Raw genomic sequence first — 12,439 nt, 5'->3', positions numbered from 1 at the left:
TGGGAAGCCAGTTCCAACCCCTGGTCTGAGCGGACGAATCGCCTCTGCTTCCACGGCAGCGTGAAGCCGCACATCGCAGTGGGCAGGAGGAGAGCCTCGGGGGCCTGTCTGTCAAACAGGCACAACAGACCTTTGTCACAGAGCTGTGATTCGTGTTTTCTCATCTGCTCATCACTGCAGACCGACTGGGTCCAGATCCCGTATCTGCAACTCAACCTCCCAGCTTCTCATCTGTAAAACTTGGACAATCCCAGTACCAGTCTCAGATGGCGATGAATGTGTTGAGGTTTGTAAGCAGTTAAAATAGCACCTGGTGCATAACCAGTACTATATAAAAGCTTATTAAAGGAAGAGCCCAACACATAGCCTTCACTTTATAATAACGTCATTGTCCCTCCCGTGGCACTTATGACATCGTACTGTAAGCTCGGACTTCTGTGTCTATTTGTCCCACTGGACAGTGGCTTCTGAAGGGCAGAGACCACGTTCTACGGTTCTCTGTATTTTCAGCACCCAGCACAGATTGAGGAGGCTCTTCAGAGGTGCTCAGAATGTTTGATAAGTATCTCAGGAGCATTCTTCCTTCTCCTTAGCTCCCGTAGAGTTGGGGAGTGTCCAGGAATCTCTGCCTCGCTGGGGCTCAACAGGCTAATGGCACAGGAGCCACTTCAGGGCCTGTGTGACCGACAGCATGTCTCTCAGCTAAGTGTTCAGTCCGAGGGGGGAGGCGTGGGAACAGCGCCGCTCCAGAGCGAGGCGAGATGCCATCCTCAGCCGGAGCCCCACGCACGCTCCGGGAGGAGACCGGCTACGAGGGGCTGTGAGGCATGGTTGGAGTGGTGTCATATGCTCAGTTTGCAGGTTACATACGTGTTGGTACACAGGCCGTAGAAGCTCATCACACAGGTTCTTTCGAAGAGAAAATGCGTCTTGGATTCCAAACAGCCACCATATAAGCACATGTCTTAAACTCAGGACTGCCTGAATATGTCTGTTGTTTAATTTGAGACTTGCCTTTCCATTTCTTTTTTTTTTTAAAGATTATTTATTTATTTGAGAGAGAGAATGAGAGAGAGAGAGAGAGAGAGAGCACATGAGAGGGGGGAGGGTCAGAGGGAGAAGCAGCCTCCCTGCCGAGCAGGGAGCCCGATGCGGGACTCGATCCCGATCCCGGGACTCCAGGATCATGACCTGAGCCGAAGGCAGTCGCTGAACCGACTGAGCCACCCAGGTGCCCGCCTTTCCATTTCTTATTCTACTCAATTTCAGTCCTTCTAGTTGGGAGACATTTTTGTAGAGTTTGTCCAGAATGGCGTGGCCGTGCCCTCTCTGGCCACAGGATGGCAGTGCTTCTATGTCACAGAGGAGAGGGAAGGGTAGGCGAAGAGGGACCGGGTCCTTCCTGATACACAGCTGTGATTCGGAATGTTTGCATAGGCTGAGCTGATAAGTTGTGACAGCAGTTAATGAAATGCTCTCCGGCTGAGGTTTTTCATGAACCTCATTAACCGCGGCTACTTGCACATTCAGGAAATGCCTGGTGGATTGACTGATGTTTGTTATCTCAAATTCTGGGTAAATGGGTTTTTAGGGTGAGGTGAAGAAAGAATATGAGCCCCTGGGACATTTAGCATGTAAAATGTGTCTGATAGCCGGGGCGCCTGGGTGGCTCAGTCGGTTGAGCGACTGCCTTCGGCTCAGGTCATGATCCTGGAGTCCCGGGATCGAGTCCCGGGATCGAGTCCCGCATCGGGGTCCCGATCCCGGGATCGAGTCCCGGGATCGAGTCCCGATCCCGGGATCGAGTCCCGCATCGGGCTCCCGGCTCGGCGGGGAGCCTGCTTCTCCCTCTGACCCTCCCCCCTCTCATGCTGTTTCTCTCTCGCTCGCTCTCTAATAAATAAGTAAATAAAATCTTTAAAAAAAAAAATGTGTCTGATAGGCTTCCCGCATATAAAATGTGAGCCACCCTTGGTTTGGCACTTGGCAAACCTTCTCGAGTCTACGTGGCGTTACCTTGGCCCTCCGGGTGAGTCCACGGGACACCTCTCTTCCAGGCTCCAACCTCCCTACCCTCGATGTCTCCCCACCCCTCCCTCTGAACAAGTGACTCCACCTATTATTTAAAACCCATCTGTACACAAAACTATTTATTCTCTGCAATTCCAAGAATCCTTAAAGTGGGACTGACACAGGCCTGTCTCCAAGGCTGTGATATTTCAGTGAGGCCAATATAAGTGAAAGCTCAAAATAAACCTAATTATCCTTACAGAGGGGGCCATATTTTGTACTTTTTGGTACTCCTCACAACACCTAGTACCATTGTGTCCTAGGTTAAGGTAGATTTTGAACTGTACTGGAAACTCCGTAGAAGTTTTTCATTTTTAAGAAATTCTCAACAACATCGATGTGCTGTTTTTTATAGCTCTGTGTATAAATTAATGCCAAGTAAGGTGAAGGTGGGTAATTAATTAATTCATGGGGTATATTTATATTTAATCTTTACCCTTTGTGTGACTCTGGGCGAGTTATTTTACCTGAGAGTGTTTGTCTTCTCAACTGCAAAATGGGGATCATGACAGGTGGTGGTGGTTGTTTATTGCAAGATTGAGCATCAGTAAATAAAACTGTCCAAAATACGTTTGGATTTTATCTGGCTTGAATTTCGCTTGGTGAACCAAGCTCGGTTAACACTTCCATGTGGTGCTGCTATAATCTGGACATCTCTTATCGAATAAAGAAATGCTTAATTACCTCTTATTTCGGTAATGACACCTCATAAATTTAATTGTGCCTCGTTGCTTATGAAGATAAAATACCACTGTGTTTTAGCCTTAATCTACTTGCATGTAATCTTGCTTCCTAGGGCAATATAATTAGTTGCTTATCTGTTTGGAGGATTACGTATGAAGCTAAAAGTTAATTGAGTTTTGTCTTATGACCTCTGAGAAAGCCTGTAATTTTGGTGCTTGTAGTGGAGAAGGGGGGAGGGGCAGCCTTCCTGCTAGAGGCACAGACGTCTGTGCTTTTCATCAACCACCTGTGTAGATATTGTTCTTTACAAGTTACAAAAGATTTTTATATTCATATACAACCCTAGAACCGAGGGTTAATAATATCTTTTTGAGAGGAACGTAAGTTCATAGGGGTTAAGCAACTGCCTAAGATCATCCAGCTTATAAATAGCAGAGCCAGGACTTAAACTCTGATGTGTTGACGTCAAACTGTGTGTTCTGGGAAACCATAAACTCTATATACTGCTTCTGCTTCGGAAGGGTTGGCCAATTCTGGTGGAATCTCATTGGGCCAATCTCTATTTGTCGTTGGCAGTCATCACCTTACTATTATATTTAGAATATGGTGTGCCAGGCGCTGTGCTAATTGCTTTGTAAGCATCCATCCTATGGGGTAAGTGCTATTATCCCCATTTTACAGTTGAGAAGACAGAGACTTGAAGAGGAGAAAGAACTCGGAGTGGCAGAGGGGAGCCTCAAGCCCATCTGATTTCCAAGCTCCTGCTCTCACTAGGTCACTCAGGGATCTCTGTAGCTGTCTGTCTCTGTGTAGGTGAGTTCATTCTAAGGACCCCCTTTTATCTAGAACTCTGGGCTCCCCCTCTCTGATTGCAACGTCCTTATTGTTGCCTCTCCTTCATAGAGGAATTTTTCATTGCCCACAGGCACAGGGGTTTGTCTTCTACACACCTCATGTCTTTGACCCATTGTCCACAGGACTCCTACATCGGAGTTTGCTCGTTCACCAGCTATTATCGAGGCACGCCTCTTTAGTGGCTTCTCCTCCTCTCACTTACATTCAAAAAGGTCCTCCTTCTGCTCTAAATTTCCACCTGGAAGGAGGGAGTGAGCATAGAGGAGGTGGAGGACAAAGCATGTCCCCCCGACCCCGCCACCACACACAGACCAAGTGTGGCTGGTGCTGGTGAGCAAGGAATGAGCCAGGGCCCTGTGCTTAGAAACGAGAGAGTGCTGGGCTCCAGCCTCAGCTCTGTCTCTACCTGTGGGATCTGGAGCAAGGCCCTTTCTTCTCTGGGCCTCAGTTTCCCCTTCTCCAGAAAGAGGCAGCAGGGTTAGATGGCTAGTAGTTCTTATTTTATAAGTGGCCAGGTATCTGTGCTCTCCTGGGAAGGGGAAGCAGGAAGGGAGGAGGGAAGGAGGGGGATGAAGAGGGTTTCATGTGGAAGTGGCTTCAGGGCAATAGGAAAGGGGCTGAACAGCCCGCCGGGCTGGGGGGGGGGGGGCTGGAGAGGACAACAGACAACTCCTATTACCGCCGCCACAAAGCTGGGAAGGTGTCACTCTGACCTTTGATCTTCCCGGTTCTGGCCCACGGTTCCGGATAGGCTGTCAAAATGACTTAAATGGATTTTTAAAAATTTTTCATTTAATTTTATATTAAAATCACTGAATGTTCTTTCGAAAAGATTAGAAAATACATATAAGCCAAAGAGCAAGGAATCGAGACCAACAACCTTCAGACTTCTTTAGCCTTATACCTCCAGCAAAGAGCTTTGAGCACCCGTTCCCAATTGACTAATAAGTTATATACATTCTAAAACCCACTAAAGTGCCAATTAAGAAAGATAACAAGAAATAACGCCAGTGGAGTGCGGGGGCACCGAGGCCCCTTTGGGAGACCACTGGCCTAAACTCGTTAGTGTTCAGCTGCTCGGATGCGAGTTCCTACGGAGCAGAGCTCTACGAGGCTCCAACCACGAATGTCACACACGTTTCTTGGGCTAAATGAATGAAATGATGAATGGGGAAGGGGGTGGGGAGGGAGCACAGGACGAGTGTGGGAAGAGGGGAGCTTGGCTCTGAGCTTTGGCTGTATGGTGATTCACTGACATTTTCGGCGAGACTTAGACTGCTCGGGAGCAAGCTTTACACTTCATCTGCCAAGCCAGGCCCTTCAGAGCTTGGCAGGCCTTGTTTCTGCAATGCTGAGGTAGCAGCTAATAGTTGAAAAACCACAAGATCACAGAAAGTCAAGACTGAACATGATTGGAGCCTATCTAGGGAGATGCCCAGAAAATCAGCTCACCCCCAAAGTTGACGTGCCCCGAATCTCAAGGTTTGTGGTTAGTAGGAAACCCTCATGGTAGAAAGTGGGAGCACCTGCAGGCATTGAAATACGTTGAGAAAATCCAGTTTGCTTAATGAGCTCTCAGCCATTGAAACTACAGCAAGATGCTGTCAGGAGGACTCCGGTTTTCTGAGAAGGGTCCATCCCCTCCCTATGATGCCTGATGAGCAGCTCCCCCCTCCCCCCATGCAGTTGCAAAGTTTTCGTCATGGGCTTCGGGAGCTGTGGGGCTATGGGGGGTGCTCACTGAACCCTGTTGATAAGAGCATAGAACACTCACCCTAAACCTCACATCCCTACAGCGTGTGTGTGTTGGGGGCGTGTTGGCGGGCAGTAAGCATGTAGACTAGTTTAGTTCACTTCCTGACACATAGGTTTCAGTCAAGGTTAAGTCCCTTGCCCTCCTTCTGTGGCTTTGCCCTGGCTGCCACCTCCGTCCCCGAAGCCCTCAAAACCCGTCCAAATTCCACCTCCTTGCCTGCCCAGTTCGAATCCCTGGAATCTCGGGAGCAAGTGCCTCTTCTTCCAAATTCCTTCAGCACTCGCTGTCCGGACCGCGCAATTTAGGACTTAATTACAGCCGGCCTTGCATTGTCCTCTAATTGTTTCCCTGTGTTTGTGTTGTCCCACCCTTCGCCCCCATTAATTGCTGAGCACCCTCGGCCCCGAGGGGGTGGTGTGCCGAAGCCAGGAAGGCTGGACTCAGTCCTCCCAGGGCCCAGTCCAGTTCAGTCCGGACACGGCGTGTAGCTGAGCTCTCAGCTTCAGTTTCACCAACTGCAACGCAGAGACAATGACTCCAGCTCACTGGGCGGTTGCTGGGGATAATGGTGCGAAAGCGTGAAGATGTAAACGTTGTATGAACGTACAGGGCTGTTATCATCATCTCTGTTGAATCCACCAGAGGCCCCCCCCCCCACCTCCCCTGCCTGGTGGAGTGTAGATGATAAATACCTGATGGATTGAATACGGAATGGCTTTGTGACCACTCCTGTCATCAGCTCCAGAGAGCACGGGTTTGAGCCTAATCCTGCAATTACTCCCTTCGTTGACAATGCAGAATCTCCTGCATTCTCTAAATCCCCGAGAACCCTCAGGCTTCGGCTGATAGAGCAGGGGCTGCCGCCTCGTGGAGAACAGAACCGCACCCGCAAGCCCCAGGTTGCAGCACAGAGCCCTCGACGGGGCAGCGCCTGTGGCCCCGGGGGAAGCCGTTCCTTTCGCTGAGGTGGTGGTGGAGGACAGTCCTTCTAGGCACCGCGCTGCAGAGGACTCAGCAAGCCCAAAGGAACACCGATCCTTTCTGCTCAAGGTATCACAGCATCAGTGGGGGTGTACTGAATATTCCCCGGCCTCACTTTATAAATGTGAAAAAGGAGTGTGCGCACAGCCGCCACCCACAGGCAGTGAGAAAGGGCAGCAATTTCTTTGGGAAGATTTTTAAGAAGCCAGGCAGTTACTTTCCCCCCATCTATGTGGAAAACTCTGGCTTAGGCTTGCTGGCAAATGCCATGCAAAGCTCAGCTTTTGTTAAGTCTGCCGAACAATGTTATTGGTTATAATTGGGGCAATTATGGGCTGCTCGAGGAAGCGAAACACAGATGTTTAAGCCCAGGATCAGGGTATTCAAGTCCAAAGCAGCTTGCTTTAAATAGTCCATTTCCCGAATCATCCTGCTTTACTTGAAATTCCCCCAGAACTTACCCATGTTCAGAGTGAGATGGGGGGAGGAAGGGATGGGTAATGAAGGGAGGGGAATGGAGACATGCAGAGAGAGAGAGAGGGTGTGCGTGTGTGTGTGTGTGTGTGTGTGAGAGAGAGAGAGAGAGAGGGAGAGAGGGAGAGAGACGCACAAAGGAGACAGAAAAGGAAGCTGAGAAAGAGCAAGAGTTTGGAGGACTTCTGAACGTCATATTCAGCAGGACTTAGCAGAGACCGTGAAGTGGGAGAGATGGGCAGGAGGAGAAACATGCAGAGAAAGAGAAGAAACCACCACATAATTCAGGGTCTGGGAGTCCAAGGTCATCCCTGCAGAAATCTACGTGGATCGCACACACAGCGGCCGCGTTCAGCACTGTATTGGTTGAGCACAACGCCCCGATTCCCACTTTCCCCCACATCATTACTAGCAATTTCTATTCAGTGCATAAGGGAGAAGGGTTCCCTCAGGACGGAAAAACCCAAATCCAAATCAAGTTCGATGGTATGTCGAAAACCAGCCTGAATGCACTCCGAGGGAAGGAAAGAAAGGAAGTCAGCCACATAGAGGACTCGCTCACAAGGGTGCCCTGAAAGGCGAGCCCCCTGCTCCAGTGCCTGCTTCTCACCTAATCTCACTCCTGCATCCACCTTTTCTCAGCAGATAAAAACGACATAGTCGGGGCCACATCTGGGGAATCAAAACTTTTCCTCATTTCCAAGTTCAGCTATTTTTTCTTCTGCATCTCTCTTCAGGATAAAAACCTCAGCCCTCCCCTCCCACCCCCTATCTGAGCACTGAAAGTGAGACGAATGGAGAAATAATTTTCCAGGAGGCCAGCAGGATCCACCCTGGACAAAGGAGAGAGGGTGAGGAGAGAGCCCCCGGCTGTTGCGCTCCTTCGCCGGGCTCCCAGCTGTTTGTCTTGGGGCTGGGGTTTGCATGCAGTTGCCTACCTGAGAGCTGTCAGTAGCCTGGCTCCTTCGGTTGTGAGGCTCGGTTCCGCCGTATCAGCCACACCAGCATATATATATATCCTCCCCCCCCCCCCCCCCGCACGCACAGTCCTCCCCTTCCCTGCCCACCTCGATGACACATCCACACGCTGACCCCCTTAATCAAGCGAGCAGCAGAACCTACAATGCTCCCTGGCTGCTCCCTGCCGCCCCCCACCCCGGCTCTGTGCTCAGACCTGTGACACCCCAACCCACCCCCCATCCATCCATTCTCGAGCCTGCTTTACCTGGACTCTGTTCAGCCAGGATCCCACAGCTGCCTTCCCTTTGCTTCCAGAGGCACAGCAAGGACCGATGGGGAGCTCTGGCAAATCAGTCAGAAAAAAAAAGGCTCCTGGTGACAGTGATGAGGCAGACCCCAATCCTGGAGTCTCCTTGAACAACCTTTTTTGCCTGAGGAGTAAAGAATAGGAAGAGGGCAGAAGAAGGGGGATCTCACGCCAAGCTCCCACCGGCACAGAGAAGCCCAGAGCTGAGCTAAGCCAAGCCCCCTCTACTGTCCCTGCCCCACAGGCAGCAACAACTAGGCCCCTCAAGGGAGAGGCTCTTACCTGCCCTGGGTCACGTCAGGAGGCATTTTCACAGGCGCCCACAGCACGACACGATGTAAAACGCTGAGCCTTTACACTCAGAAGGAAGTGTCTGAAATTTTGGCTCTCACCTGTCAGAGCAAGTTACTTCTCTCGGGGAACCTCGGGTCCTCCTCCTGTAAAATGGGTATGATACCTCCCAGGACCGTTGTGAGTAGAAAAACGAGATTCTGTTTGTATTTGGAACATAGGAGACCTTTAATAAATGAGTTCCACATCCCCATCATCATTTTCACATTAGATAATACCCACCGAATCTAAAAATCCCCTGTCAACATCTAGTGTCACAACAGAGTACTTCCAAAGCTGTTGCTGAACCTTAAGATGTCACCCCCCTGCCAACCCCCCCGCGTGCCTTGGAGTCTCAGAAGCTGTTGACGATGCCCTTGCCGCGCAGGGCAGACCCCCCTTCCCTTCCCCGTGAGGAGGTAGTTCACGGTCAGCCCAGGCAGGCAATGTTTAGATCCCCAGCATCCTTGTGGACCCCTCCTTTCTTTGCCCTAGGCAAATTGCAACATGACCTCCTCCTCGGCTCTCCCAAGAAGATGTAAAAATATTCCAGAATCCCAAGGTTTGCGTCTATGTCGTGCAAGGAGTTCAAGTACCCTCTCGTGTGGCAAGTCTGGCTCTCTCGTGGACCTGAGACCGGCGGGGAAGGATGAAAGAAAGCATCTGCTTTGCCTGCTAATGGCATGGGTTTTTTTTGTTTGTTTGTTTGTTTTTTCTGGGAGGGGGAGGTGATGGAAATGTTCTGGAATTAGTGCTGAGGGTTGCACAACGTAGTGGATATACTAAAAACCACTGAATTATATCCTTTAAATAGTGAATTTTATGTTATGTAAATTACATCTCAATAAAAAAATAGAAAGCAAGCAAGTAAGCACCTGCCTCAAGTGAAGAGCCACAAGTTCTAAGAATGAAACTTCCCTCCCATCTGTATTCACAGCAAAAGGAGACCAACACACCCATGATTTTCCACTTAGACCTTGATTGCCCAAAGCTTACACTTTGTTATTACAGGTCAAAGGCACCATTGTGAACTCAGAAATTAGCATGACATGTGGTCAGTTTTGCATCCTGATATATGTGGGGATCCTAGGCCTGGAGCTTGTTTTCACACACGCTGGGGCAGATATTCTGGACTGCCTTCCCAATTGTCCTTCCTTACTAAACAGTTCCCTCGGTGGCAACGTGTTCTGCTAAAAGGCTCCATTTCGCAGCCTTCCTTGCAGCTAAAGGTAGCCCGTGAGAATCAAGCTGCTAGTCATTGGGTGGGACTTCCAGGAAAGATCTTCTAAAGGGGGCCAATTCGATTAGAAGACGCCTCTTCTTTGTCCTCCTTCCTGTCTGCCTGGAACAGGAATGTAATGGCTGAAGCTCTACTAGCTATCTTGGGTCATAAGACAGTTTTGAGGCTGAAAGCCATGGACTAAAGATGATGAAGCATAAAGACAGAATGATTCTGCGTCCCTCGTAAGTATGGAGCTGCCATGCCAATCCTGGATGTCCAACCTCCAACTTTTTTTTTTTAAAGAGAAAACCCTCAGATATCTATTTCAAATATCAGGGTTCAGTTAGCTGTTGCTACATAACAAGCCACACCAAAGCCAGAGGCTTGAACAACAAATCCTTTATTTGGCTCGTGAGACTGCAAATTGGCAATTTAGGCCGGGGTCAGGAAGGTGATTCTTTTGGCTCAGTTTGGCTTCCTCGTGAATCTGCAGTCAGCTGCATGTTGGCTTCAAGAAGTTGCTGCTGTCAGCGGGGGGCACCTTGGTTCTCCATGGGTCTTATCCTTTGCCTTCACGTGTCTCTGGTATCCCTTCAACAGGCTCGTCTGGCACGGTCTCCCAGCAAGGCTGAGGGGCAAGCCCCAGCAAGTTCAGTCAAGCGAGGAAACAAGGTAGTATCCTTTGAGGCCCAAGCTCAGAGCTGGCGTCCCATTGCTTTTGCCACATTGACTGGCTCAAGGCAGTCACAAGGGCAGTCCAGAGCCAGGGTGGGTGGAGACTACAAAGTCCCAGGACAGAGGGGTGGTTCTACAGGGGCTGTTCACTGGAGCCATTGATAACTTTATTATTTTTAAAGACTTTATTTGAGAGAGAACGGGAGAAAGCGAGCACGAGCTGGGGGGAGGGGCAGAGGGAAAGGGAGAAGCAGACTCCCTGCTGAGCAGGGAGCCCAACACAGGGTTCCATCCCTGGATCCCGGGGTCAGGACCTGAGCTGAAGGCAGACGCGTAACGGACTGGGGCACCCAGGCGCCCCTGAGCCATTGATAACTTTAATCTACCATGTTTTGTTTAAGCTGCTGGTTTGAATTTTTTGTTATATCCAGTAAGGAAATCATCTGAAATGATATACCTGCCTTTGAGCACCTAGTCATTCCCAGAGTGTTTGGTAGCCGGGTGCTGTGCTCCCTGTGCAGTGGAGGGAAAGACAAAGCGAGGGCGAAAAGTCACAACTTCCCTGAACTTTTCTGTCCTCATTTACCAAATGAAAGAGTTGAACAAATTGACCTGGGAGTTCTATTTGGGTTCAATGAAGCTACATATTCTGATAGGCTGTCTCCTCTAAGGCATGGAGGGGAAGGGCAGGGATGAATCTAGGGAGAGACTTTACAACTGTTGCTGTGTGGGGGATATAAGAACCTTGCCTCTTGGGAAAGCCAGAGCGAATTAGAAAGGGTGCAAATTCGTGGTCCTTGCAATCACGTAAAGGCTTTCTCCTGGGCACTTTGCCCCCGAATCACGGCACCTGCAGGCCCGTGGGCTTCCCTCAGGTGTGATAACTGGTCCTAGGGAAGCAAGCTGCCCTCTGTTCTTCTGACAGTATGCATGAATTAACATCGTTGGAGAGGAGAGGTGACAGAGCCTATTTCTAGTGATTAGGAGGCCAGTGTTGTTCCCTTCCACTCATGCCAGCTTGCTATCCTCTGGCAAGACAGACACCCAAGCTAAGGTGGATGCAAGAATTAGACTCCATTCCGTTCATATGGGTAAGTTTTGAGGCAGCCTTAGAAGCTCTTAAAACAGCCACCAGAAGATTTCAGTAGAGGGAGCATGAGGGGAAGAAGGCAGTCGGGGCTGGGCTCCCACATGGAACTCCTGGAGCTGCCCCCACGCCCCCCGCCGGCAATTTTCCCCTCTCATAGTAAACAGCCTGTCACCATCAGGTATTTGGCCGCTCAGAATTTACTGATTAATTACAGCACCTACAGCCAATTGGTCTCCTTAGTAACCACGCGAGCAGGGTCCCAGCTGGAAAAGCTGCTTCTTATTTCCCTCTTCACATTTTAAAACACCTCCAATCTGGACACAAACAGACTTTTATTTATTTAATTAATTTTTTTTTTAAAGAGAAAAACAGTGTCCCCATTGCTACACAGAAATTTAAAGTATTAAGTCTACGTTTTTCTTTTTCTTTTTTTTTTTAATTAAAGTACAGTTGACACACAATGTTACATTAGTTTCACACAGTGATTCAACAACTCTGTACGATATGCTGGGCTTACAATGTAGCTAGCGTCTGTCTATGACAACACCATTGACTATCCCTGTGCTGTACTTTTCATGCCCGAGACTTATTCATTCTGTAACTAGAAGCCTATACCTCCCACTCCCCTTCACCCATTTGCCCATCCCCCCACCCCCCTCCTCTCTGGCAACCACCAGTTTGTTCCCTGTATTTATAGGTCTGTTTCTGCTTTTTGTTAGTTTATTCATTTTTTTTTTTTTTTTTTAAGATTCCACTTATAAGTGAAATCATACGGTATTTGTCTTTCTCTGCCTGGCTTATTTCACTTAGCATAATACCCTCTAGGTCCACTCATGTTGTTGCAAATGGCAAGATCTCATTCTTTTTTGTGGCTGAGTAATATTCCAGTGTATATAAATCCCACATCTTCTTTAACCGTTCATCTATGGATGGACACTTGGGTTGCTTCCATATCTTGACTATGGTAAATAATGCCTCAAATAAACATAGGGTGCATATATATTTTTGAATTAGTGTTTTTGTTTTCTTTGGGTA

Source organism: Neomonachus schauinslandi, chromosome 2 (assembly GCF_002201575.2).
Source record: "Neomonachus schauinslandi chromosome 2, ASM220157v2, whole genome shotgun sequence".
NCBI lineage: Eukaryota > Metazoa > Chordata > Mammalia > Carnivora > Phocidae > Neomonachus > Neomonachus schauinslandi.
This window is presented reverse-complemented; position numbering follows the sequence as displayed.